General features: G+C 43.3%; 49 non-coding genes across 49 annotated transcripts; all 49 read left to right on the top strand.

Moving 5' to 3' along the window:
* Positions 1-1,967: 1,967 nt before the first annotated feature.
* Positions 1,968-2,060, top strand: trnar-ucu (transfer RNA arginine (anticodon UCU)). The gene is made up of 2 exons: positions 1,968-2,004; positions 2,025-2,060. It is a non-coding gene; the product is annotated as a tRNA-Arg (tRNA).
* Positions 2,061-2,307: 247 nt separating this feature from the next.
* On the top strand, positions 2,308-2,400 carry trnar-ucu (transfer RNA arginine (anticodon UCU)). The gene is made up of 2 exons: positions 2,308-2,344; positions 2,365-2,400. It is a non-coding gene; the product is annotated as a tRNA-Arg (tRNA).
* A 247-nt stretch (positions 2,401-2,647) lies between these two features.
* Positions 2,648-2,740, top strand: trnar-ucu (transfer RNA arginine (anticodon UCU)). Its single transcript has 2 exons — positions 2,648-2,684; positions 2,705-2,740. It is a non-coding gene; the product is annotated as a tRNA-Arg (tRNA).
* Positions 2,741-2,987: 247 nt separating this feature from the next.
* On the top strand, positions 2,988-3,080 carry trnar-ucu (transfer RNA arginine (anticodon UCU)). Its single transcript has 2 exons — positions 2,988-3,024; positions 3,045-3,080. It is a non-coding gene; the product is annotated as a tRNA-Arg (tRNA).
* Positions 3,081-3,327: 247 nt separating this feature from the next.
* trnar-ucu (transfer RNA arginine (anticodon UCU)) lies at positions 3,328-3,420 on the top strand. The gene is made up of 2 exons: positions 3,328-3,364; positions 3,385-3,420. It is a non-coding gene; the product is annotated as a tRNA-Arg (tRNA).
* A 247-nt stretch (positions 3,421-3,667) lies between these two features.
* On the top strand, positions 3,668-3,760 carry trnar-ucu (transfer RNA arginine (anticodon UCU)). The gene is made up of 2 exons: positions 3,668-3,704; positions 3,725-3,760. It is a non-coding gene; the product is annotated as a tRNA-Arg (tRNA).
* A 247-nt stretch (positions 3,761-4,007) lies between these two features.
* On the top strand, positions 4,008-4,100 carry trnar-ucu (transfer RNA arginine (anticodon UCU)). Its single transcript has 2 exons — positions 4,008-4,044; positions 4,065-4,100. It is a non-coding gene; the product is annotated as a tRNA-Arg (tRNA).
* A 247-nt stretch (positions 4,101-4,347) lies between these two features.
* On the top strand, positions 4,348-4,440 carry trnar-ucu (transfer RNA arginine (anticodon UCU)). Its single transcript has 2 exons — positions 4,348-4,384; positions 4,405-4,440. It is a non-coding gene; the product is annotated as a tRNA-Arg (tRNA).
* A 247-nt stretch (positions 4,441-4,687) lies between these two features.
* Positions 4,688-4,780, top strand: trnar-ucu (transfer RNA arginine (anticodon UCU)). Its single transcript has 2 exons — positions 4,688-4,724; positions 4,745-4,780. It is a non-coding gene; the product is annotated as a tRNA-Arg (tRNA).
* Positions 4,781-5,027: 247 nt separating this feature from the next.
* trnar-ucu (transfer RNA arginine (anticodon UCU)) lies at positions 5,028-5,120 on the top strand. Its single transcript has 2 exons — positions 5,028-5,064; positions 5,085-5,120. It is a non-coding gene; the product is annotated as a tRNA-Arg (tRNA).
* A 247-nt stretch (positions 5,121-5,367) lies between these two features.
* On the top strand, positions 5,368-5,460 carry trnar-ucu (transfer RNA arginine (anticodon UCU)). The gene is made up of 2 exons: positions 5,368-5,404; positions 5,425-5,460. It is a non-coding gene; the product is annotated as a tRNA-Arg (tRNA).
* Positions 5,461-5,707: 247 nt separating this feature from the next.
* trnar-ucu (transfer RNA arginine (anticodon UCU)) lies at positions 5,708-5,800 on the top strand. The gene is made up of 2 exons: positions 5,708-5,744; positions 5,765-5,800. It is a non-coding gene; the product is annotated as a tRNA-Arg (tRNA).
* Positions 5,801-6,047: 247 nt separating this feature from the next.
* Positions 6,048-6,140, top strand: trnar-ucu (transfer RNA arginine (anticodon UCU)). Its single transcript has 2 exons — positions 6,048-6,084; positions 6,105-6,140. It is a non-coding gene; the product is annotated as a tRNA-Arg (tRNA).
* Positions 6,141-6,387: 247 nt separating this feature from the next.
* On the top strand, positions 6,388-6,480 carry trnar-ucu (transfer RNA arginine (anticodon UCU)). The gene is made up of 2 exons: positions 6,388-6,424; positions 6,445-6,480. It is a non-coding gene; the product is annotated as a tRNA-Arg (tRNA).
* A 247-nt stretch (positions 6,481-6,727) lies between these two features.
* On the top strand, positions 6,728-6,820 carry trnar-ucu (transfer RNA arginine (anticodon UCU)). The gene is made up of 2 exons: positions 6,728-6,764; positions 6,785-6,820. It is a non-coding gene; the product is annotated as a tRNA-Arg (tRNA).
* Positions 6,821-7,407: 587 nt separating this feature from the next.
* Positions 7,408-7,500, top strand: trnar-ucu (transfer RNA arginine (anticodon UCU)). The gene is made up of 2 exons: positions 7,408-7,444; positions 7,465-7,500. It is a non-coding gene; the product is annotated as a tRNA-Arg (tRNA).
* A 247-nt stretch (positions 7,501-7,747) lies between these two features.
* On the top strand, positions 7,748-7,840 carry trnar-ucu (transfer RNA arginine (anticodon UCU)). The gene is made up of 2 exons: positions 7,748-7,784; positions 7,805-7,840. It is a non-coding gene; the product is annotated as a tRNA-Arg (tRNA).
* Positions 7,841-8,427: 587 nt separating this feature from the next.
* trnar-ucu (transfer RNA arginine (anticodon UCU)) lies at positions 8,428-8,520 on the top strand. Its single transcript has 2 exons — positions 8,428-8,464; positions 8,485-8,520. It is a non-coding gene; the product is annotated as a tRNA-Arg (tRNA).
* Positions 8,521-8,767: 247 nt separating this feature from the next.
* On the top strand, positions 8,768-8,860 carry trnar-ucu (transfer RNA arginine (anticodon UCU)). Its single transcript has 2 exons — positions 8,768-8,804; positions 8,825-8,860. It is a non-coding gene; the product is annotated as a tRNA-Arg (tRNA).
* A 247-nt stretch (positions 8,861-9,107) lies between these two features.
* On the top strand, positions 9,108-9,200 carry trnar-ucu (transfer RNA arginine (anticodon UCU)). Its single transcript has 2 exons — positions 9,108-9,144; positions 9,165-9,200. It is a non-coding gene; the product is annotated as a tRNA-Arg (tRNA).
* A 247-nt stretch (positions 9,201-9,447) lies between these two features.
* trnar-ucu (transfer RNA arginine (anticodon UCU)) lies at positions 9,448-9,540 on the top strand. The gene is made up of 2 exons: positions 9,448-9,484; positions 9,505-9,540. It is a non-coding gene; the product is annotated as a tRNA-Arg (tRNA).
* A 247-nt stretch (positions 9,541-9,787) lies between these two features.
* On the top strand, positions 9,788-9,880 carry trnar-ucu (transfer RNA arginine (anticodon UCU)). The gene is made up of 2 exons: positions 9,788-9,824; positions 9,845-9,880. It is a non-coding gene; the product is annotated as a tRNA-Arg (tRNA).
* A 247-nt stretch (positions 9,881-10,127) lies between these two features.
* trnar-ucu (transfer RNA arginine (anticodon UCU)) lies at positions 10,128-10,220 on the top strand. Its single transcript has 2 exons — positions 10,128-10,164; positions 10,185-10,220. It is a non-coding gene; the product is annotated as a tRNA-Arg (tRNA).
* Positions 10,221-10,467: 247 nt separating this feature from the next.
* On the top strand, positions 10,468-10,560 carry trnar-ucu (transfer RNA arginine (anticodon UCU)). The gene is made up of 2 exons: positions 10,468-10,504; positions 10,525-10,560. It is a non-coding gene; the product is annotated as a tRNA-Arg (tRNA).
* A 247-nt stretch (positions 10,561-10,807) lies between these two features.
* trnar-ucu (transfer RNA arginine (anticodon UCU)) lies at positions 10,808-10,900 on the top strand. The gene is made up of 2 exons: positions 10,808-10,844; positions 10,865-10,900. It is a non-coding gene; the product is annotated as a tRNA-Arg (tRNA).
* Positions 10,901-11,147: 247 nt separating this feature from the next.
* On the top strand, positions 11,148-11,240 carry trnar-ucu (transfer RNA arginine (anticodon UCU)). The gene is made up of 2 exons: positions 11,148-11,184; positions 11,205-11,240. It is a non-coding gene; the product is annotated as a tRNA-Arg (tRNA).
* Positions 11,241-11,827: 587 nt separating this feature from the next.
* Positions 11,828-11,920, top strand: trnar-ucu (transfer RNA arginine (anticodon UCU)). The gene is made up of 2 exons: positions 11,828-11,864; positions 11,885-11,920. It is a non-coding gene; the product is annotated as a tRNA-Arg (tRNA).
* A 247-nt stretch (positions 11,921-12,167) lies between these two features.
* Positions 12,168-12,260, top strand: trnar-ucu (transfer RNA arginine (anticodon UCU)). The gene is made up of 2 exons: positions 12,168-12,204; positions 12,225-12,260. It is a non-coding gene; the product is annotated as a tRNA-Arg (tRNA).
* A 247-nt stretch (positions 12,261-12,507) lies between these two features.
* trnar-ucu (transfer RNA arginine (anticodon UCU)) lies at positions 12,508-12,600 on the top strand. Its single transcript has 2 exons — positions 12,508-12,544; positions 12,565-12,600. It is a non-coding gene; the product is annotated as a tRNA-Arg (tRNA).
* Positions 12,601-13,187: 587 nt separating this feature from the next.
* On the top strand, positions 13,188-13,280 carry trnar-ucu (transfer RNA arginine (anticodon UCU)). Its single transcript has 2 exons — positions 13,188-13,224; positions 13,245-13,280. It is a non-coding gene; the product is annotated as a tRNA-Arg (tRNA).
* A 247-nt stretch (positions 13,281-13,527) lies between these two features.
* trnar-ucu (transfer RNA arginine (anticodon UCU)) lies at positions 13,528-13,620 on the top strand. The gene is made up of 2 exons: positions 13,528-13,564; positions 13,585-13,620. It is a non-coding gene; the product is annotated as a tRNA-Arg (tRNA).
* Positions 13,621-13,867: 247 nt separating this feature from the next.
* Positions 13,868-13,960, top strand: trnar-ucu (transfer RNA arginine (anticodon UCU)). Its single transcript has 2 exons — positions 13,868-13,904; positions 13,925-13,960. It is a non-coding gene; the product is annotated as a tRNA-Arg (tRNA).
* A 247-nt stretch (positions 13,961-14,207) lies between these two features.
* On the top strand, positions 14,208-14,300 carry trnar-ucu (transfer RNA arginine (anticodon UCU)). The gene is made up of 2 exons: positions 14,208-14,244; positions 14,265-14,300. It is a non-coding gene; the product is annotated as a tRNA-Arg (tRNA).
* A 247-nt stretch (positions 14,301-14,547) lies between these two features.
* trnar-ucu (transfer RNA arginine (anticodon UCU)) lies at positions 14,548-14,640 on the top strand. The gene is made up of 2 exons: positions 14,548-14,584; positions 14,605-14,640. It is a non-coding gene; the product is annotated as a tRNA-Arg (tRNA).
* Positions 14,641-14,887: 247 nt separating this feature from the next.
* On the top strand, positions 14,888-14,980 carry trnar-ucu (transfer RNA arginine (anticodon UCU)). The gene is made up of 2 exons: positions 14,888-14,924; positions 14,945-14,980. It is a non-coding gene; the product is annotated as a tRNA-Arg (tRNA).
* A 247-nt stretch (positions 14,981-15,227) lies between these two features.
* On the top strand, positions 15,228-15,320 carry trnar-ucu (transfer RNA arginine (anticodon UCU)). The gene is made up of 2 exons: positions 15,228-15,264; positions 15,285-15,320. It is a non-coding gene; the product is annotated as a tRNA-Arg (tRNA).
* Positions 15,321-15,567: 247 nt separating this feature from the next.
* Positions 15,568-15,660, top strand: trnar-ucu (transfer RNA arginine (anticodon UCU)). The gene is made up of 2 exons: positions 15,568-15,604; positions 15,625-15,660. It is a non-coding gene; the product is annotated as a tRNA-Arg (tRNA).
* A 587-nt stretch (positions 15,661-16,247) lies between these two features.
* Positions 16,248-16,340, top strand: trnar-ucu (transfer RNA arginine (anticodon UCU)). Its single transcript has 2 exons — positions 16,248-16,284; positions 16,305-16,340. It is a non-coding gene; the product is annotated as a tRNA-Arg (tRNA).
* A 247-nt stretch (positions 16,341-16,587) lies between these two features.
* trnar-ucu (transfer RNA arginine (anticodon UCU)) lies at positions 16,588-16,680 on the top strand. The gene is made up of 2 exons: positions 16,588-16,624; positions 16,645-16,680. It is a non-coding gene; the product is annotated as a tRNA-Arg (tRNA).
* A 247-nt stretch (positions 16,681-16,927) lies between these two features.
* Positions 16,928-17,020, top strand: trnar-ucu (transfer RNA arginine (anticodon UCU)). Its single transcript has 2 exons — positions 16,928-16,964; positions 16,985-17,020. It is a non-coding gene; the product is annotated as a tRNA-Arg (tRNA).
* A 587-nt stretch (positions 17,021-17,607) lies between these two features.
* Positions 17,608-17,700, top strand: trnar-ucu (transfer RNA arginine (anticodon UCU)). Its single transcript has 2 exons — positions 17,608-17,644; positions 17,665-17,700. It is a non-coding gene; the product is annotated as a tRNA-Arg (tRNA).
* Positions 17,701-17,947: 247 nt separating this feature from the next.
* On the top strand, positions 17,948-18,040 carry trnar-ucu (transfer RNA arginine (anticodon UCU)). The gene is made up of 2 exons: positions 17,948-17,984; positions 18,005-18,040. It is a non-coding gene; the product is annotated as a tRNA-Arg (tRNA).
* A 587-nt stretch (positions 18,041-18,627) lies between these two features.
* On the top strand, positions 18,628-18,720 carry trnar-ucu (transfer RNA arginine (anticodon UCU)). The gene is made up of 2 exons: positions 18,628-18,664; positions 18,685-18,720. It is a non-coding gene; the product is annotated as a tRNA-Arg (tRNA).
* Positions 18,721-18,967: 247 nt separating this feature from the next.
* On the top strand, positions 18,968-19,060 carry trnar-ucu (transfer RNA arginine (anticodon UCU)). Its single transcript has 2 exons — positions 18,968-19,004; positions 19,025-19,060. It is a non-coding gene; the product is annotated as a tRNA-Arg (tRNA).
* A 247-nt stretch (positions 19,061-19,307) lies between these two features.
* On the top strand, positions 19,308-19,400 carry trnar-ucu (transfer RNA arginine (anticodon UCU)). Its single transcript has 2 exons — positions 19,308-19,344; positions 19,365-19,400. It is a non-coding gene; the product is annotated as a tRNA-Arg (tRNA).
* A 247-nt stretch (positions 19,401-19,647) lies between these two features.
* Positions 19,648-19,740, top strand: trnar-ucu (transfer RNA arginine (anticodon UCU)). Its single transcript has 2 exons — positions 19,648-19,684; positions 19,705-19,740. It is a non-coding gene; the product is annotated as a tRNA-Arg (tRNA).
* Positions 19,741-19,987: 247 nt separating this feature from the next.
* trnar-ucu (transfer RNA arginine (anticodon UCU)) lies at positions 19,988-20,080 on the top strand. The gene is made up of 2 exons: positions 19,988-20,024; positions 20,045-20,080. It is a non-coding gene; the product is annotated as a tRNA-Arg (tRNA).
* Positions 20,081-20,327: 247 nt separating this feature from the next.
* trnar-ucu (transfer RNA arginine (anticodon UCU)) lies at positions 20,328-20,420 on the top strand. Its single transcript has 2 exons — positions 20,328-20,364; positions 20,385-20,420. It is a non-coding gene; the product is annotated as a tRNA-Arg (tRNA).
* A 927-nt stretch (positions 20,421-21,347) lies between these two features.
* Positions 21,348-21,440, top strand: trnar-ucu (transfer RNA arginine (anticodon UCU)). The gene is made up of 2 exons: positions 21,348-21,384; positions 21,405-21,440. It is a non-coding gene; the product is annotated as a tRNA-Arg (tRNA).
* Positions 21,441-21,652: the final 212 nt, after the last annotated feature.

The raw sequence follows: 21,652 nt of genomic DNA, 5'->3' as shown, positions 1-21,652 counted from the left end.
CATAGACGTCTATGAGGAAATGACTCTACTTCTGTGTAGTGACCAGCAGGGGGCGACTCCTCTGCTCCCATAGACGTCTATGAGAAAATGACTCTACTTCTCCCTTGATTTATTCCCTCAGTAAACATTGTAAACATGAGTTTATGGTCTCAGTCTCTAGTTTCAAATCTTCTTCAATGCAGCATGATGCTCATTTAGTGAATGATGGTCCATTTAGAGTCAAACAGACCATAAAGCAGGGGATGATTTAGGGCGGGGCTACACGCTGATTGACAAGTCTTACAGGGGCGCATACGTCTTTAAGTCTCGAGGTTACTTCCTGGTTGGTAAAAACCAAGATGACCACGGCAAACTCACCAAAGGTGATGAGCTTTAAAAGGGCTTCAGAAACCAATGAGGTGACATCATCACGACAATGCCCACTTCTTATATTTACAGTCCCTGGTTTAACGTCACATTATAGGTGATGAATTATGGTTGTTTCCCTTTGGCAAAGTCTGCAGAAAGGATATTTTAAGTTAAAGGATTATGATTGGTTAGTTAGGATAGAACTAAACTAAAAAGTTATTCATGGAAATGAAGAGGAACCCAGTTATCATGACTGCAGCCGTTGGCTAATACCTAGTCCAACTTTCACTGATTCATCAGGATATTATTTTACAAAACCACAGCAACAAACACATTTACGCAACACGTATTTTCTTTTAATGTAACTAAATATTTTTCAGATTAAAGCCTGTTGATGAGGCAGTGTTCATAATGACCGAATCATCTTTTTCCGGTTGCTGTGCATTTTAAATATACTTCTCTTACAAAGGCGAGGAGTACATTTTCACTGTAACTCCTCCTCAACACATCAGTCAAGCTTTTAAAAGCCACCTGCAGAAATTAACTTTCTTCCTGCTTTCCTCCCCCCAAAGTACTGCTGCCAACCTGAATTGAAGATGCTTAAGTGGAGGTACTCCGTTACATTCCAGTGGGTCTGGAGGTTTTTGGGCACGGCGCTTGCAGTTTTTCAGATAGCCTGTAATGAGACGGCAGGCAAAGCCAAGATGGCTGCCTCCATGTCATTAGCAGTGGAAATGTGGTTGCTTATTAGACATGGAATATCAATACAGCTTGTGGGTGACTTCACTCTCAGGGCTATGATCCGACATGCAGGAAGCAGCCAAGACACGAAAGAATCTCCAGGGACAACAGTTAGTTAGAAGAAGAAGAAGAAGAAGAAGAAGAAAGACCTGCAAAAACAAAGCAGAAGAAAGCCTATATACTTCATTATGGTCCATAAAACATATGATGGGTCCTGGCCACCCTCTAGCCACTGTTCAGATGTCATATTAAATGTATAAACCTAATTTATGAATTGTAGAAAACAGAGAACATGGTTTTTGTTTACAAAAAACTGAATGTAAGGTGTACATTTTTAAACATGTCATCCATTTCATTTTAAAACTAGTGTATTTTAGTCAAGAGCAACTGCTCGACTTCTGTATTTTTTATTCATATTGGGTTAGGGTTAGGGTTAGGTATTACTAACCCGTACTGAAGGTATTAAAAATACTGGTAAAAAAAGGAAACCCCAGACCCTGGAGATACTTACCTTCTTTTAATATTCATGTTTTGTTGGCTGTATAAAACTGCATTAACCTTCTATTGGACTTCCAGGTGAACTATCATGAAAGCCATTCAAAGGTTGTGGGTTCGAGTCCCACCAGAGTTGGCTTTTGGATCTTCCATTGGGTAACAACAGGCCGAAGCGTAACGAGGGAATTTCTCCTTCCACAACACCATTTCATCCTATGAAAATGCATTCACCGTCTGTTGCATTCCGAGTTCAATTTTTGCACCGTTTTAATCAAGTATTCATTCCAGCATGGTGCAAACATTTACAACGCATTATCTTGTGCTGGACTAGTTGCTTCTCGTCATATCTTCAAGTTTTGGATCAGCATTTGCTGGCTTCAAGAGACTCTGTGGCGCAAAGGACAGCGCGTTGGACTTCTAGGTGCTCTATCATGAAAGCCATTCAAAGGTTGTGGGTTCGAGTCCCGCCAGAGTTGGCTTTTGGATCTTCCATTGGGTAACAACAGGCCGAAGCGTAACGAGGGAATTTCTCCTTGCACAACACCATTTCATCCTATGAAAATGCATTCACCGTCTGTTGCATTCCGAGTTCAATTTTTGCACCGTTTTAATCAAGTATTCATTCCAGCATGGTGCAAACATTTACAACGCATTATCTTGTGCTGGACTAGTTGCTTCTCTTCATATCTTCAAGTTTTGGATCAGCATTTGCTCTCTTCAAGAGACTCTGTGGCGCAATGGACAGCGCGTTGGACTTCTAGGTGATCTATCATGAAAGCCATTCAAAGGTTGTGGGTTCGAGTCCCACCAGAGTTGGCTTTTGGATCTTCCATTGGGTAACAACAGGCCGAAGCGTAACGAGGGAATTTCTCCTTGCACAACACCATTTCATCCTATGAAAATGCGTTCACCGTCTGTTGCATTCCGAGTTCAATTTTTGCACCGTTTTAATCAAGTATTCATTCCAGCATGGTGCAAACATTTACAACGCATTATCTTGTGCTGGACTAGTTGCTTCTCTTCATATCTTCAAGTTTTGGATCAGCATTTGCTGTCTTCAAGAGACTCTGTGGCGCAATGGATAGCGCGTTGGACTTCTAGGTGATCTATCATGAAAGACATTCAAAGGTTGTGGGTTCGAGTCCCACCAGAGTTGGATTTTGGATCTTCCATTGGGTAACAACAGGCCGAAGCGTAACGAGGGAATTTCTCCTTGCACAACACCATTTCATCCTATGAAAATGCATTCACCGTCTGTTGCATTCCGAGATCAATTTTTGCACCGTTTTAATCAAGTATTCATTCCAGCATGGTGCAAACATTTACAACGCATTATCTTGTGCTGGACTAGTTGCTTCTCTTCATATCTTCAAGTTTTGGATCAGCATTTGCTGGCTTCAAGAGACTCTGTGGCGCAATGGACAGCGCGTTGGACTTCTAGGTGATCTATCATGAAAGCCATTCAAAGGTTGTGGGTTCGAGTCCCACTAGAGTTGGCTTTTGGATCTTCCATTGGGTAACAACAGGCCGAAGTGTAACGAGGGAATTTCTCCTTGCACAACACCATTTCATCCTATGAAAATGCGTTCACCGTCTGTTGCATTCCGAGTTCAATTTTTGCACCGTTTTAATCAAGTATTTATTCCAGCATGGTGCAAACATTTACAACGCATTATCTTGTGCTGGACTAGTTGCTTCTCTTCATTTCTTCAAGTTTTGGATCAGCATTTGCTGTCTTCAAGAGACTCTGTGGCGCAATGGACAGCGCGTTGGACTTCTAGGTGATCTATCATGAAAGCCATTCAAAGGTTGTGGGTTCGAGTCCCACCAGAGTTGGCTTTTGGATCTTCCATTGGGTAACAACAGGCCGAAGCGTAACGAGGGAATTTCTCCTTGCACAACACCATTTCATCCTATGAAAATGCGTTCACCGTCTGTTGCATTCCGAGTTCAATTTTTGCACCGTTTTAATCAAGTATTTATTCCAGCATGGTGCAAACATTTACAACGCATTATCTTGTGCTGGACTAGTTGCTTCTCTTCATTTCTTCAAGTTTTGGATCAGCATTTGCTGTCTTCAAGAGACTCTGTGGCGCAATGGACAGCGCGTTGGACTTCTAGGTGATCTATCATGAAAGCCATTCAAAGGTTGTGGGTTCGAGTCCCACCAGAGTTGGCTTTTGGATCTTCCATTGGGTAACAACAGGCCGAAGCGTAACGAGGGAATTTCTCCTTGCACAACACCATTTCATCCTATGAAAATGCGTTCACCGTCTGTTGCATTCCGAGTTCAATTTTTGCACCGTTTTAATCAAGTATTTATTCCAGCATGGTGCAAACATTTACAACGCATTATCTTGTGCTGGACTAGTTGCTTCTCTTCATATCTTCAAGTTTTGGATCAGCATTTGCTGTCTTCAAGAGACTCTGTGGCGCAATGGACAGCGCGTTGGACTTCTAGGTGATCTATCATGAAAGCCATTCAAAGGTTGTGGGTTCGAGTCCCACTAGAGTTGGCTTTTGGATCTTCCATTGGGTAACAACAGGCCGAAGTGTAACGAGGGAATTTCTCCTTGCACAACACCATTTCATCCTATGAAAATGCGTTCACCGTCTGTTGCATTCCGAGTTCAATTTTTGCACCGTTTTAATCAAGTATTTATTCCAGCATGGTGCAAACATTTACAACGCATTATCTTGTGCTGGACTAGTTGCTTCTCTTCATTTCTTCAAGTTTTGGATCAGCATTTGCTGTCTTCAAGAGACTCTGTGGCGCAATGGACAGCGCGTTGGACTTCTAGGTGATCTATCATGAAAGCCATTCAAAGGTTGTGGGTTCGAGTCCCACCAGAGTTGGCTTTTGGATCTTCCATTGGGTAACAACAGGCCGAAGCGTAACGAGGGAATTTCTCCTTGCACAACACCATTTCATCCTATGAAAATGCGTTCACCGTCTGTTGCATTCCGAGTTCAATTTTTGCACCGTTTTAATCAAGTATTTATTCCAGCATGGTGCAAACATTTACAACGCATTATCTTGTGCTGGACTAGTTGCTTCTCTTCATATCTTCAAGTTTTGGATCAGCATTTGCTGTCTTCAAGAGACTCTGTGGCGCAATGGATAGCGCGTTGGACTTCTAGGTGATCTATCATGAAAGCCATTCAAAGGTTGTGGGTTCCAGTCCCACCAGAGTTGGATTTTGGATCTTCCATTGGGTAACAACAGGCCGAAGCGTAACGAGGGAATTTCTCCTTGCACAACACCATTTCATCCTATGAAAATGCATTCACCGTCTGTTGCATTCCGAGTTCAATTTTTGCACCGTTTTAATCAAGTATTCATTCCAGCATGGTGCAAACATTTACAACGCATTATCTTGTGCTGGACTAGTTGCTTCTCTTCATATCTTCAAGTTTTGGATCAGCATTTGCTGTCTTCAAGAGACTCTGTGGCGCAATGGACAGCGCGTTGGACTTCTAGGTGATCTATCATGAAAGCCATTCAAAGGTTGTGGGTTCGAGTCCCACCAGAGTTGGCTTTTGGATCTTCCATTGTGTAACAACAGGCCGAAGCGTAACGAGGGAATTTCTCCTTGCACAACACCATTTCATCCTATGAAAATGCATTCACCGTCTGTTGCATTCCGAGATCAATTTTTGCACCGTTTTAATCAAGTATTCATTCCAGCATGGTGCAAACATTTACAACGCATTATCTTGTGCTGGACTAGTTGCTTCTCTTCATATCTTCAAGTTTTGGATCAGCATTTGCTGGCTTCAAGAGACTCTGTGGCGCAATGGACAGCGCGTTGGACTTCTAGGTGATCTATCATGAAAGCCATTCAAAGGTTGTGGGTTCGAGTCCCACTAGAGTTGGCTTTTGGATCTTCCATTGGGTAACAACAGGCCGAAGTGTAACGAGGGAATTTCTCCTTGCACAACACCATTTCATCCTATGAAAATGCGTTCACCGTCTGTTGCATTCCGAGTTCAATTTTTGCACCGTTTTAATCAAGTATTTATTCCAGCATGGTGCAAACATTTACAACGCATTATCTTGTGCTGGACTAGTTGCTTCTCTTCATTTCTTCAAGTTTTGGATCAGCATTTGCTGTCTTCAAGAGACTCTGTGGCGCAATGGACAGCGCGTTGGACTTCTAGGTGATCTATCATGAAAGCCATTCAAAGGTTGTGGGTTCGAGTCCCACCAGAGTTGGCTTTTGGATCTTCCATTGGGTAACAACAGGCCGAAGCGTAACGAGGGAATTTCTCCTTGCACAACACCATTTCATCCTATGAAAATGCGTTCACCGTCTGTTGCATTCCGAGTTCAATTTTTGCACCGTTTTAATCAAGTATTTATTCCAGCATGGTGCAAACATTTACAACGCATTATCTTGTGCTGGACTAGTTGCTTCTCTTCATATCTTCAAGTTTTGGATCAGCATTTGCTGTCTTCAAGAGACTCTGTGGCGCAATGGACAGCGCGTTGGACTTCTAGGTGATCTATCATGAAAGCCATTCAAAGGTTGTGGGTTCGAGTCCCACCAGAGTTGGCTTTTGGATCTTCCATTGGGTAACAACAGGCCGAAGTGTAACGAGGGAATTTCTCCTTGCACAACACCATTTCATCCTATGAAAATGCGTTCATCGTCTGTTGCATTCCGAGTTCAATTTTTGCACCGTTTTAATCAAGTATTTATTCCAGCATGGTGCAAACATTTACAACGCATTATCTTGTGCTGGACTAGTTGCTTCTCTTCATTTCTTCAAGTTTTGGATCAGCATTTGCTGTCTTCAAGAGACTCTGTGGCGCAATGGACAGCGCGTTGGACTTCTAGGTGATCTATCATGAAAGCCATTCAAAGGTTGTGGGTTCGAGTCCCACCAGAGTTGGCTTTTGGATCTTCCATTGGGTAACAACAGGCCGAAGCGTAACGAGGGAATTTCTCCTTGCACAACACCATTTCATCTTATGAAAATGCGTTCACCGTCTGTTGCATTCCGAGTTCAATTTTTGCACCGTTTTAATCAAGTATTTATTCCAGCATGGTGCAAACATTTACAACGCATTATCTTGTGCTGGACTAGTTGCTTCTCTTCATTTCTTCAAGTTTTGGATCAGCATTTGCTGTCTTCAAGAGACTCTGTGGCGCAATGGACAGCGCGTTGGACTTCTAGGTGATCTATCATGAAAGCCATTCAAAGGTTGTGGGTTCGAGTCCCACCAGAGTTGGCTTTTGGATCTTCCATTGGGTAACAACAGGCCGAAGTGTAACGAGGGAATTTCTCCTTGCACAACACCATTTCATCCTATGAAAATGCGTTCACCGTCTGTTGCATTCCGAGTTCAATTTTTGCACCGTTTTAATCAAGTATTTATTCCAGCATGGTGCAAACATTTACAACGCATTATCTTGTGCTGGACTAGTTGCTTCTCTTCATTTCTTCAAGTTTTGGATCAGCATTTGCTGTCTTCAAGAGACTCTGTGGCGCAATGGACAGCGTGTTGGACTTCTAGGTGCTCTATCATGAAAGCCATTCAAAGGTTGTGGGTTCGAGTCCTGCCAGAGTTGGCTTTTGGATCTTCCATTGGGTAACAACAGGCCGAAGCGTAACGAGGGAATTTCTCCTTGCACAACACCATTTCATCCTATGAAAATGCGTTCACCGTCAGTTGCATTCCGAGTTCAATTTTTGCACCGTTTTAATCAAGTATTTATTCCAGCATGGTGCAAACATTTACAACGCATTATCTTGTGCTGGACTAGTTGCTTCTCTTCATTTCTTCAAGTTTTGGATCAGCATTTGCTGTCTTCAAGAGACTCTGTGGCGCAATGGACAGCGCGTTGGACTTCTAGGTGATCTATCATGAAAGCCATTCAAAGGTGGTGGGTTCGAGTCCCACCAGAGTTGGATTTTGGATCTTCCATTGGGTAACAACAGGCCGAAGCGTAACGAGGGAATTTCTCCTTGCACAACACCATTTCATCCTATGAAAATGCATTCACCGTCTGTTGCATTCCGAGATCAATTTTTGCACCGTTTTAATCAAGTATTCATTCCAGCATGGTGCAAACATTTACAACGCATTATCTTGTGCTGGACTAGTTGCTTCTCTTCATATCTTCAAGTTTTGGATCAGCATTTGCTGTCTTCAAGAGACTCTGTGGCGCAATGGACAGCGCGTTGGACTTCTAGGTGCTCTATCATGAAAGCCATTCAAAGGTTGTGGGTTCGAGTCCCGCCAGAGTTGGCTTTTGGATCTTCCATTGGGTAACAACAGGCCGAAGCGTAACGAGGGAATTTCTCCTTGCACAACACCATTTCATCCTATGAAAATGCATTCATCGTCTGTTGCATTCAGAGTTCAATTTTTGCACCGTTTTAATCAAGTATTTATTCCAGCATGGTGCAAACATTTACAACGCATTATCTTGTGCTGGACTAGTTGCTTCTCTTCATTTCTTCAAGTTTTGGATCAGCATTTGCTGTCTTCAAGAGACTCTGTGGCGCAATGGACAGCGTGTTGGACTTCTAGGTGCTCTATCATGAAAGCCATTCAAAGGTTGTGGGTTCGAGTCCTGCCAGAGTTGGCTTTTGGATCTTCCATTGGGTAACAACAGGCCGAAGCGTAACGAGGGAATTTCTCCTTGCACAACACCATTTCATCCTATGAAAATGCATTCACCGTCAGTTGCATTCCGAGTTCAATTTTTGCACCGTTTTAATCAAGTATTTATTCCAGCATGGTGCAAACATTTACAACGCATTATCTTGTGCTGGACTAGTTGCTTCTCTTCATTTCTTCAAGTTTTGGATCAGCATTTGCTGTCTTCAAGAGACTCTGTGGCGCAATGGACAGCGCGTTGGACTTCTAGGTGCTCTATCATGAAAGCCATTCAAAGGTTGTGGGTTCGAGTCCCGCCAGAGTTGGCTTTTGGATCTTCCATTGGGTAACAACAGGCCGAAGCGTAACGAGGGAATTTCTCCTTGCACAACACCATTTCATCCTATGAAAATGCATTCATCGTCTGTTGCATTCAGAGTTCAATTTTTGCACCGTTTTAATCAAGTATTTATTCCAGCATGGTGCAAACATTTACAACGCATTATCTTGTGCTGGACTAGTTGCTTCTCTTCATTACTTCAAGTTTTGGAGCAGCATTTGCTGTTTTCAAGAGACTCTGTGGCGCAATGGACAGCGCGTTGGACTTCTTGGTGATCTATCATGAAAGCCATTCAAAGGTTGTGGGTTCGAGTCCCACCAGAGTTGGATTTTGGATCTTCCATTGGGTAACAACAGGCCGAAGCGTAAAGAGGGAATTTCTCCTTGCACAACACCATTTCATCCTATGAAAATGCATTCACCGTCTGTTGCATTCCGAGATCAATTTTTGCACCGTTTTAATCAAGTATTTATTCCAGCATGGTGCAAACATTTACAATGCATTATCTTGTGCTGGACTAGTTGCTTCTCTTCATATCTTCAAGTTTTGGATCAGCATTTGCTGTCTTCAAGAGACTCTGTGGCGCAATGGACAGCGCGTTGGACTTCTAGGTGATCTATCATGAAAGCCATTCAAAGGTTGTGGGTTCGAGTCCCACCAGAGTTGGCTTTTGGATCTTCCATTGGGTAACAACAGGCCGAAGCGTAACGAGGGAATTTCTCCTTGCACAACACCATTTCATCCTATGAAAATGCATTCACCGTCTGTTGCATTCCGAGTTCAATTTTTGCACCGTTTTAATCAAGTATTCATTCCAGCATGGTGCAAACATTTACAACGCATTATCTTGTGCTGGACTAGTTGCTTCTCTTCATATCTTCAAGTTTTGGATCAGCATTTGCTGTCTTCAAGAGACTCTGTGGCGCAATGGACAGCGCGTTGGACTTCTAGGTGATCTATCATGAAAGCCATTCAAAGGTTGTGGGTTCGAGTCCCACCAGAGTTGGCTTTTGGATCTTCCATTGGGTAACAACAGGCCGAAGCGTAACGAGGGAATTTCTCCTTGCACAACACCATTTCATCCTATGAAAATGCATTCACCGTCTGTTGCATTCCGAGTTCAATTTTTGCACCGTTTTAATCAAGTATTCATTCCAGCATGGTGCAAACATTTACAACGCATTATCTTGTGCTGGACTAGTTGCTTCTCTTCATATCTTCAAGTTTTGGATCAGCATTTGCTGTCTTCAAGAGACTCTGTGGCGCAATGGACAGCGCGTTGGACTTCTAGGTGATCTATCATGAAAGCCATTCAAAGGTTGTGGGTTCGAGTCCCACCAGAGTTGGCTTTTGGATCTTCCATTGGGTAACAACAGGCCGAAGTGTAACGAGGGAATTTCTCCTTGCACAACACCATTTCATCCTATGAAAATGCATTAACCGTCTGTTGCATTCCGAGTTCAATTTTTGCACCGTTTTAATCAAGTATTCATTCCAGCATGGTGCAAACATTTACAACGCATTATCTTGTGCTGGACTAGTTGCTTCTCTTCATATCTTCAAGTTTTGGATCAGCATTTGCTGTCTTCAAGAGACTCTGTGGCGCAATGGACAGCGCGTTGGACTTCTAGGTGATCTATCATGAAAGCCATTCAAAGGTTGTGGGTTCGAGTCCCACCAGAGTTGGCTTTTGGATCTTCCATTGGGTAACAACAGGCCGAAGTGTAACGAGGGAATTTCTCCTTGCACAACACCATTTCATCCTATGAAAATGCGTTCACCGTCTGTTGCATTCCGAGTTCAATTTTTGCACCGTTTTAATCAAGTATTTATTCCAGCATGGTGCAAACATTTACAACGCATTATCTTGTGCTGGACTAGTTGCTTCTCTTCATTTCTTCAAGTTTTGGATCAGCATTTGCTGTCTTCAAGAGACTCTGTGGCGCAATGGACAGCGCGTTGGACTTCTAGGTGATCTATCATGAAAGCCATTCAAAGGTTGTGGGTTCGAGTCCCACCAGAGTTGGCTTTTGGATCTTCCATTGGGTAACAACAGGCCGAAGCGTAACGAGGGAATTTCTCCTTGCACAACACCATTTCATCTTATGAAAATGCGTTCACCGTCTGTTGCATTCCGAGTTCAATTTTTGCACCGTTTTAATCAAGTATTTATTCCAGCATGGTGCAAACATTTACAACGCATTATCTTGTGCTGGACTAGTTGCTTCTCTTCATTTCTTCAAGTTTTGGATCAGCATTTGCTGTCTTCAAGAGACTCTGTGGCGCAATGGACAGCGCGTTGGACTTCTAGGTGATCTATCATGAAAGCCATTCAAAGGTTGTGGGTTCGAGTCCCACCAGAGTTGGCTTTTGGATCTTCCATTGGGTAACAACAGGCCGAAGCGTAACGAGGGAATTTCTCCTTGCACAACACCATTTCATCTTATGAAAATGCGTTCACCGTCTGTTGCATTCCGAGTTCAATTTTTGCACCGTTTTAATCAAGTATTAATTCCAGCATGGTGCAAACATTTACAACGCATTATCTTGTGCTGGACTAGTTGCTTCTCTTCATTTCTTCAAGTTTTGGATCAGCATTTGCTGTCTTCAAGAGACTCTGTGGCGCAATGGACAGCGCGTTGGACTTCTAGGTGATCTATCATGAAAGCCATTCAAAGGTTGTGGGTTCGAGTCCCACCAGAGTTGGCTTTTGGATCTTCCATTGGGTAACAACAGGCCGAAGCGTAACGAGGGAATTTCTCCTTGCACAACACCATTTCATCTTATGAAAATGCGTTCACCGTCTGTTGCATTCCGAGTTCAATTTTTGCACCGTTTTAATCAAGTATTTATTCCAGCATGGTGCAAACATTTACAACGCATTATCTTGTGCTGGACTAGTTGCTTCTCTTCATTTCTTCAAGTTTTGGATCAGCATTTGCTGTCTTCAAGAGACTCTGTGGCGCAATGGACAGCGTGTTGGACTTCTAGGTGCTCTATCATGAAAGCCATTCAAAGGTTGTGGGTTCGAGTCCTGCCAGAGTTGGCTTTTGGATCTTCCATTGGGTAACAACAGGCCGAAGCGTAACGAGGGAATTTCTCCTTGCACAACACCATTTCATCCTATGAAAATGCGTTCACCGTCAGTTGCATTCCGAGTTCAATTTTTGCACCGTTTTAATCAAGTATTTATTCCAGCATGGTGCAAACATTTACAACGCATTATCTTGTGCTGGACTAGTTGCTTCTCTTCATTTCTTCAAGTTTTGGATCAGCATTTGCTGTCTTCAAGAGACTCTGTGGCGCAATGGACAGCGCGTTGGACTTCTAGGTGATCTATCATGAAAGCCATTCAAAGGTGGTGGGTTCGAGTCCCACCAGAGTTGGATTTTGGATCTTCCATTGGGTAACAACAGGCCGAAGCGTAACGAGGGAATTTCTCCTTGCACAACACCATTTCATCCTATGAAAATGCATTCACCGTCTGTTGCATTCCGAGATCAATTTTTGCACCGTTTTAATCAAGTATTCATTCCAGCATGGTGCAAACATTTACAACGCATTATCTTGTGCTGGACTAGTTGCTTCTCTTCATATCTTCAAGTTTTGGATCAGCATTTGCTGTCTTCAAGAGACTCTGTGGCGCAATGGACAGCGCGTTGGACTTCTAGGTGATCTATCATGAAAGCCATTCAAAGGTTGTGGGTTCGAGTCCCACCAGAGTTGGCTTTTGGATCTTCCATTGGGTAACAACAGGCCGAAGCGTAACGAGGGAATTTCTCCTTGCACAACACCATTTCATCTTATGAAAATGCGTTCACCGTCTGTTGCATTCCGAGTTCAATTTTTGCACCGTTTTAATCAAGTATTTATTCCAGCATGGTGCAAACATTTACAACGCATTATCTTGTGCTGGACTAGTTGCTTCTCTTCATTTCTTCAAGTTTTGGATCAGCATTTGCCGTCTTCAAGAGACTCTGTGGCGCAATGGACAGCGCGTTGGACTTCTAGGTGATCTATCATGAAAGCCATTCAAAGGTTGTGGGTTCGAGTCCCACCAGAGTTGGCTTTTGGATCTTCCATTGGGTAACAACAGGCCGAAGTGTAACGAGGGAATTTCTCCTTGCACAACACCATTTCATCCTATGAAAATGCGTTCACCGTCTGTTGCATTCCGAGTTCAATTTTTGCACCGTTTTAATCAAGTATTTATTCCAGCATGGTGCAAACATTTACAACGCATTATCTTGTGCTGGACTAGTTGCTTCTCTTCATTTCTTCAAGTTTTGGATCAGCATTTGCTGTCTTCAAGAGACTCTGTGGCGCAATGGACAGCGTGTTGGACTTCTAGGTGCTCTATCACGAAAGCCATTCAAAGGTTGTGGGTTCGAGTCCTGCCAGAGTTGGCTTTTGGATCTTCCATTGGGTAACAACAGGCCGAAGCGTAACGAGGGAATTTCTCCTTGCACAACACCATTTCATCCTATGAAAATGCGTTCACCGTCAGTTAAATTCCGAGTTCAATTTTTGCACCGTTTTAATCAAGTATTTATTCCAGCATGGTGCAAACATTTACAACGCATTATCTTGTGCTGGACTAGTTGCTTCTCTTCATTTCTTCAAGTTTTGGATCAGCATTTGCTGTCTTCAAGAGACTCTGTGGCGCAATGGACAGCGCGTTGGACTTCTAGGTGATCTATCATGAAAGCCATTCAAAGGTGGTGGGTTCGAGTCCCACCAGAGTTGGATTTTGGATCTTCCATTGGGTAACAACAGGCCGAAGCGTAACGAGGGAATTTCTCCTTGCACAACACCATTTCATCCTATGAAAAAGCATTCACCGTCTGTTGCATTCCGAGATCAATTTTTGCACCGTTTTAATCAAGTATTCATTCCAGCATGGTGCAAACATTTACAACGCATTATCTTGTGCTGGACTAGTTGCTTCTCTTCATATCTTCAAGTTTTGGATCAGCATTTGCTGTCTTCAAGAGACTCTGTGGCGCAATGGACAGCGCGTTGGACTTCTAGGTGATCTATCATGAAAGCCATTCAAAGGTTGTGGGTTCGAGTCCCACCAGAGTTTGATTTTGGATCTTCCATTGGGTAACAACAGGCCGAAGCGTAACGAGGGAATTTCTCCTTGCACAACACCATTTCATCCTATGAAAATGCATTCACCGTCTGTTGCATTCCGAGTTCAATTTTTGCACCGTTTTAATCAAGTATTCATTCCAGCATGGTGCAAACATTTACAACGCATTATCTTGTGCTGGACTAGTTGCTTCTCTTCATATCTTCAAGTTTTGGATCAGCATTTGCTGTCTTCAAGAGACTCTGTGGCGCAATGGACAGCGCGTTGGACTTCTAGGTGATCTATCATGAAAGCCATTCAAAGGTTGTGGGTTCGAGTCCCACCAGAGTTGGCTTTTGGATCTTCCATTGGGTAACAACAGGCCGAAGCGTAACGAGGGAATTTCTCCTTGCACAACACCATTTCATCCTATGAAAATGCATTCACCGTCTGTTGCATTCCGAGTTCAATTTTTGCACCGTTTTAATCAAGTATTCATTCCAGCATGGTGCAAACATTTACAACGCATTATCTTGTGCTGGACTAGTTGCTTCTCTTCATATCTTCAAGTTTTGGATCAGCATTTGCTGTCTTCAAGAGACTCTGTGGCGCAATGGACAGCGCGTTGGACTTCTAGGTGATCTATCATGAAAGCCATTCAAAGGTTGTGGGTTCGAGTCCCACCAGAGTTGGCTTTTGGATCTTCCATTGGGTAACAACAGGCCGATGTGTAACGAGGGAATTTCTCCTTGCACAACACCATTTCATCCTATGAAAATGCATTAACCGTCTGTTGCATTCCGAGTTCAATTTTTGCACCGTTTTAATCAAGTATTCATTCCAGCATGGTGCAAACATTTACAACGCATTATCTTGTGCTGGACTAGTTGCTTCTCTTCATATCTTCAAGTTTTGGATCAGCATTTGCTGTCTTCAAGAGACTCTGTGGCGCAATGGACAGCGCGTTGGACTTCTAGGTGATCTATCATGAAAGCCATTCAAAGGTTGTGGGTTCGAGTCCCACCAGAGTTGGCTTTTGGATCTTCCATTGGGTAACAACAGGCCGAAGTGTAACGAGGGAATTTCTCCTTGCACAACACCATTTCATCCTATGAAAATGCGTTCACCGTCTGTTGCATTCCGAGTTCAATTTTTGCACCGTTTTAATCAAGTATTTATTCCAGCATGGTGCAAACATTTACAACGCATTATCTTGTGCTGGACTAGTTGCTTCTCTTCATTTCTTCAAGTTTTGGATCAGCATTTGCTGTCTTCAAGAGACTCTGTGGCGCAATGGACAGCGCGTTGGACTTCTAGGTGATCTATCATGAAAGCCATTCAAAGGTTGTGGGTTCGAGTCCCACCAGAGTTGGCTTTTGGATCTTCCATTGGGTAACAACAGGCCGAAGCGTAACGAGGGAATTTCTCCTTGCACAACACCATTTCATCTTATGAAAATGCGTTCACCGTCTGTTGCATTCCGAGTTCAATTTTTGCACCGTTTTAATCAAGTATTTATTCCAGCATGGTGCAAACATTTACAACGCATTATCTTGTGCTGGACTAGTTGCTTCTCTTCATTTCTTCAAGTTTTGGATCAGCATTTGCTGTCTTCAAGAGACTCTGTGGCGCAATGGACAGCGCGTTGGACTTCTAGGTGATCTATCATGAAAGCCATTCAAAGGTTGTGGGTTCGAGTCCCACCAGAGTTGGCTTTTGGATCTTCCATTGGGTAACAACAGGCCGAAGCGTAACGAGGGAATTTCTCCTTGCACAACACCATTTCATCTTATGAAAATGCGTTCACCGTCTGTTGCATTCCGAGTTCAATTTTTGCACCGTTTTAATCAAGTATTAATTCCAGCATGGTGCAAACATTTACAACGCATTATCTTGTGCTGGACTAGTTGCTTCTCTTCATTTCTTCAAGTTTTGGATCAGCATTTGCTGTCTTCAAGAGACTCTGTGGCGCAATGGACAGCGCGTTGGACTTCTAGGTGATCTATCATGAAAGCCATTCAAAGGTTGTGGGTTCGAGTCCCACCAGAGTTGGCTTTTGGATCTTCCATTGGGTAACAACAGGCCGAAGCGTAACGAGGGAATTTCTCCTTGCACAACACCATTTCATCTTATGAAAATGCGTTCACCGTCTGTTGCATTCCGAGTTCAATTTTTGCACCGTTTTAATCAAGTATTTATTCCAGCATGGTGCAAACATTTACAACGCATTATCTTGTGCTGGACTAGTTGCTTCTCTTCATTTCTTCAAGTTTTGGATCAGCATTTGCTGTCTTCAAGAGACTCTGTGGCGCAATGGACAGCGTGTTGGACTTCTAGGTGCTCTATCATGAAAGCCATTCAAAGGTTGTGGGTTCGAGTCCTGCCAGAGTTGGCTTTTGGATCTTCCATTGGGTAACAACAGGCCGAAGCGTAACGAGGGAATTTCTCCTTGCACAACACCATTTCATCCTATGAAAATGCGTTCACCGTCAGTTGCATTCCGAGTTCAATTTTTGCACCGTTTTAATCAAGTATTTATTCCAGCATGGTGCAAACATTTACAACGCATTATCTTGTGCTGGACTAGTTGCTTCTCTTCATTTCTTCAAGTTTTGGATCAGCATTTGCTGTCTTCAAGAGACTCTGTGGCGCAATGGACAGCGCGTTGGACTTCTAGGTGATCTATCATGAAAGCCATTCAAAGGTGGTGGGTTCGAGTCCCACCAGAGTTGGATTTTGGATCTTCCATTGGGTAACAACAGGCCGAAGCGTAACGAGGGAATTTCTCCTTGCACAACACCATTTCATCCTATGAAAATGCATTCACCGTCTGTTGCATTCCGAGATCAATTTTTGCACCGTTTTAATCAAGTATTCATTCCAGCATGGTGCAAACATTTACAACGCATTATCTTGTGCTGGACTAGTTGCTTCTCTTCATATCTTCAAGTTTTGGATCAGCATTTGCTGTCTTCAAGAGACTCTGTGGCGCAATGGACAGCGCGTTGGACTTCTAGGTGATCTATCATGAAAGCCATTCAAAGGTTGTGGGTTCGAGTCCCACCAGAGTTGGCTTTTGGATCTTCCATTGGGTAACAACAGGCCGAAGCGTAACGAGGGAATTTCTCCTTGCACAACACCATTTCATCTTATGAAAATGCGTTCACCGTCTGTTGCATTCCGAGTTCAATTTTTGCACCGTTTTAATCAAGTATTTATTCCAGCATGGTGCAAACATTTACAACGCATTATCTTGTGCTGGACTAGTTGCTTCTCTTCATTTCTTCAAGTTTTGGATCAGCATTTGCCGTCTTCAAGAGACTCTGTGGCGCAATGGACAGCGCGTTGGACTTCTAGGTGATCTATCATGAAAGCCATTCAAAGGTTGTGGGTTCGAGTCCCACCAGAGTTGGCTTTTGGATCTTCCATTGGGTAACAACAGGCCGAAGTGTAACGAGGGAATTTCTCCTTGCACAACACCATTTCATCCTATGAAAATGCGTTCACCGTCTGTTGCATTCCGAGTTCAATTTTTGCACCGTTTTAATCAAGTATTTATTCCAGCATGGTGCAAACATTTACAACGCATTATCTTGTGCTGGACTAGTTGCTTCTCTTCATTTCTTCAAGTTTTGGATCAGCATTTGCTGTCTTCAAGAGACTCTGTGGCGCAATGGACAGCGTGTTGGACTTCTAGGTGCTCTATCACGAAAGCCATTCAAAGGTTGTGGGTTCGAGTCCTGCCAGAGTTGGCTTTTGGATCTTCCATTGGGTAACAACAGGCCGAAGCGTAACGAGGGAATTTCTCCTTGCACAACACCATTTCATCCTATGAAAATGCGTTCACCGTCAGTTAAATTCCGAGTTCAATTTTTGCACCGTTTTAATCAAGTATTTATTCCAGCATGGTGCAAACATTTACAACGCATTATCTTGTGCTGGACTAGTTGCTTCTCTTCATTTCTTCAAGTTTTGGATCAGCATTTGCTGTCTTCAAGAGACTCTGTGGCGCAATGGACAGCGCGTTGGACTTCTAGGTGATCTATCATGAAAGCCATTCAAAGGTGGTGGGTTCGAGTCCCACCAGAGTTGGATTTTGGATCTTCCATTGGGTAACAACAGGCCGAAGCGTAACGAGGGAATTTCTCCTTGCACAACACCATTTCATCCTATGAAAATGCATTCACCGTCTGTTGCATTCCGAGATCAATTTTTGCACCGTTTTAATCAAGTATTCATTCCAGCATGGTGCAAACATTTACAACGCATTATCTTGTGCTGGACTAGTTGCTTCTCTTCATATCTTCAAGTTTTGGATCAGCATTTGCTGTCTTCAAGAGACTCTGTGGCGCAATGGACAGCGCGTTGGACTTCTAGGTGATCTATCATGAAAGCCATTCAAAGGTTGTGGGTTCGAGTCCCACCAGAGTTGGCTTTTGGATCTTCCATTGGGTAACAACAGGCCGAAGCGTAACGAGGGAATTTCTCCTTGCACAACACCATTTCATCTTATGAAAATGCGTTCACCGTCTGTTGCATTCCGAGTTCAATTTTTGCACCGTTTTAATCAAGTATTTATTCCAGCATGGTGCAAACATTTACAACGCATTATCTTGTGCTGGACTAGTTGCTTCTCTTCATTTCTTCAAGTTTTGGATCAGCATTTGCTGTCTTCAAGAGACTCTGTGGCGCAATGGACAGCGTGTTGGACTTCTAGGTGCTCTATCACGAAAGCCATTCAAAGGTTGTGGGTTCGAGTCCTGCCAGAGTTGGCTTTTGGATCTTCCATTGGGTAACAACAGGCCGAAGCGTAACGAGGGAATTTCTCCTTGCACAACACCATTTCATCCTATGAAAATGCGTTCACCGTCAGTTAAATTCCGAGTTCAATTTTTGCACCGTTTTAATCAAGTATTTATTCCAGCATGGTGCAAACATTTACAACGCATTATCTTGTGCTGGACTAGTTGCTTCTCTTCATTTCTTCAAGTTTTGGATCAGCATTTGCTGTCTTCAAGAGACTCTGTGGCGCAATGGACAGCGCGTTGGACTTCTAGGTGATCTATCATGAAAGCCATTCAAAGGTGGTGGGTTCGAGTCCCACCAGAGTTGGATTTTGGATCTTCCATTGGGTAACAACAGGCCGAAGCGTAACGAGGGAATTTCTCCTTGCACAACACCATTTCATCCTATGAAAAAGCATTCACCGTCTGTTGCATTCCGAGATCAATTTTTGCACCGTTTTAATCAAGTATTCATTCCAGCATGGTGCAAACATTTACAACGCATTATCTTGTGCTGGACTAGTTGCTTCTCTTCATATCTTCAAGTTTTGGATCAGCATTTGCTGTCTTCAAGAGACTCTGTGGCGCAATGGACAGCGCGTTGGACTTCTAGGTGATCTATCATGAAAGCCATTCAAAGGTTGTGGGTTCGAGTCCCACCAGAGTTTGATTTTGGATCTTCCATTGGGTAACAACAGGCCGAAGCGTAACGAGGGAATTTCTCCTTGCACAACACCATTTCATCCTATGAAAATGCATTCACCGTCTGTTGCATTCCGAGATCAATTTTTGCACCGTTTTAATCAAGTATTTATTCCAGCATGGTGCAAACTTTTACAACGCATTATCTTGTGCTGGACTAGTTGCTTCTCTTCATTTCTTCAAGTTTTGGATCAGCATTTGCTGTCTTCAAGAGACTCTGTGGCGCAATGGACAGCGCGTTGGACTTCTAGGTGATCTATCATGAAAGCCATTCAAAGGTTGTGGGTTCGAGTCCCACCAGAGTTGGCTTTTGGATCTTCCATTGGGTAACAACAGGCCGAAGCGTAACGAGGGAATTTCTCCTTGCACAACACCATTTCATCCTATGAAAATGCATTCACCGTCTGTTGCATTCCGAGATCAATTTTTGCACCGTTTTAATCAAGTATTTATTCCAGCATGGTGCAAACATTTACAATGCATTATCTTGTGCTGGACTAGTTGCTTCTCTTCATATCTTCAAGTTTTGGATCAGCATTTGCTGTCTTCAAGAGACTCTGTGGCGCAATGGACAGCGCGTTGGACTTCTAGGTGATCTATCATGAAAGCCATTCAAAGGTTGTGGGTTCGAGTCCCACCAGAGTTGGCTTTTGGATCTTCCATTGGGTAACAACAGGCCGAAGCGTAACGAGGGAATTTCTCCTTGCACAACACCATTTCATCCTATGAAAATGCATTCACCGTCTGTTGCATTCCGAGTTCAATTTTTGCACCGTTTTAATCAAGTATTCATTCCAGCATGGTGCAAACATTTACAACGCATTATCTTGTGCTGGACTAGTTGCTTCTCTTCATATCTTCAAGTTTTGGATCAGCATTTGCTGTCTTCAAGAGACTCTGTGGCGCAATGGACAGCGCGTTGGACTTCTAGGTGATCTATCATGAAAGCCATTCAAAGGTTGTGCGTTCGAGTCCCACCAGAGTTGGCTTTTGGATCTTCCATTGGGTAACAACAGGCCGAAGTGTAACGAGGGAATTTCTCCTTGCACAACACCATTTCATCCTATGAAAATGCGTTCACCGTCTGTTGCATTCCGAGTTCAATTTTTGCACCGTTTTAATCAAGTATTTATTCCAGCATGGTGCAAACATTTACAACGCATTATCTTGTGCTGGACTAGTTGCTTCTCTTCATTTCTTCAAGTTTTGGATCAGCATTTGCTGTCTTCAAGAGACTCTGTGGCGCAATGGACAGCGCGTTGGACTTCTAGGTGATCTATCATGAAAGCCATTCAAAGGTTGTGCGTTCGAGTCCCACCAGAGTTGGCTTTTGGATCTTCCATTGGGTAACAACAGGCCGAAGTGTAACGAGGGAATTTCTCCTTGCACAACACCATTTCATCCTATGAAAATGCGTTCACCGTCTGTTGCATTCCGAGTTCAATTTTTGCACCGTTTTAATCAAGTATTTATTCCAGCATGGTGCAAACATTTACAACGCATTATCTTGTGCTGGACTAGTTGCTTCTCTTCATTTCTTCAAGTTTTGGATCAGCATTTGCTGTCTTCAAGAGACTCTGTGGCGCAATGGACAGCGTGTTGGACTTCTAGGTGCTCTATCATGAAAGCCATTCAAAGGTTGTGGGTTCGAGTCCTGCCAGAGTTGGCTTTTGGATCTTCCATTGGGTAACAACAGGCCGAAGCGTAACGAGGGAATTTCTCCTTGCACAACACCATTTCATCCTATGAAAATGCGTTCACCGTCTGTTGCATTCCGAGTTCAATTTTTGCACCGTTTTAATCAAGTATTTATTCCAGCATGGTGCAAACATTTACAACGCATTATCTTGTGCTGGACTAGTTGCTTCTCTTCATTTCTTCAAGTTTTGGATCAGCATTTGCTGTCTTCAAGAGACTCTGTGGCGCAATGGACAGTGTGTTGGACTTCTAGGTGCTCTATCATGAAAGCCATTCAAAGGTTGTGGGTTCGAGTCCTGCCAGAGTTGGCTTTTGGATCTTCCATTGGGTAACAACAGGCCGAAGCGTAACGAGGGAATTTCTCCTTGCACAACACCATTTCATCCTATGAAAATGCGTTCACCGTCTGTTGCATTCCGAGATCAATTTTTGCACCGTTTTAATCAAGTATTCATTCCAGCATGGTGCAAACATTTACAACGCATTATCTTGTGCTGGACTAGTTGCTTCTCTTCATATCTTCAAGTTTTGGATCAGCATTTGCTGTCTTCAAGAGACTCTGTGGCGCAATGGACAGCGCGTTGGACTTCTAGGTGATCTATCATGAAAGCCATTCAAAGGTTGTGGGTTCGAGTCCCACCAGAGTTGGCTTTTGGATCTTCCATTGGGTAACAACAGGCCGAAGCGTAACGAGGGAATTTCTCCTTGCACAACACCATTTCATCCTATGAAAATGCATTCACCGTCTGTTGCATTCCGAGATCAATTTTTGCACCGTTTTAATCAAGTATTTATTCCAGCATGGTGCAAACATTTACAATGCATTATCTTGTGCTGGACTAGTTGCTTCTCTTCATATC

The sequence above is a fragment of the Pungitius pungitius genome, chromosome 3 (genome assembly GCF_949316345.1).
Source record: "Pungitius pungitius chromosome 3, fPunPun2.1, whole genome shotgun sequence".
Classification (NCBI taxonomy): domain Eukaryota; kingdom Metazoa; phylum Chordata; class Actinopteri; order Perciformes; family Gasterosteidae; genus Pungitius; species Pungitius pungitius.
Note: the sequence above shows the minus strand (reverse complement) of the source record. Positions and strands in the feature narration are given on the sequence as shown.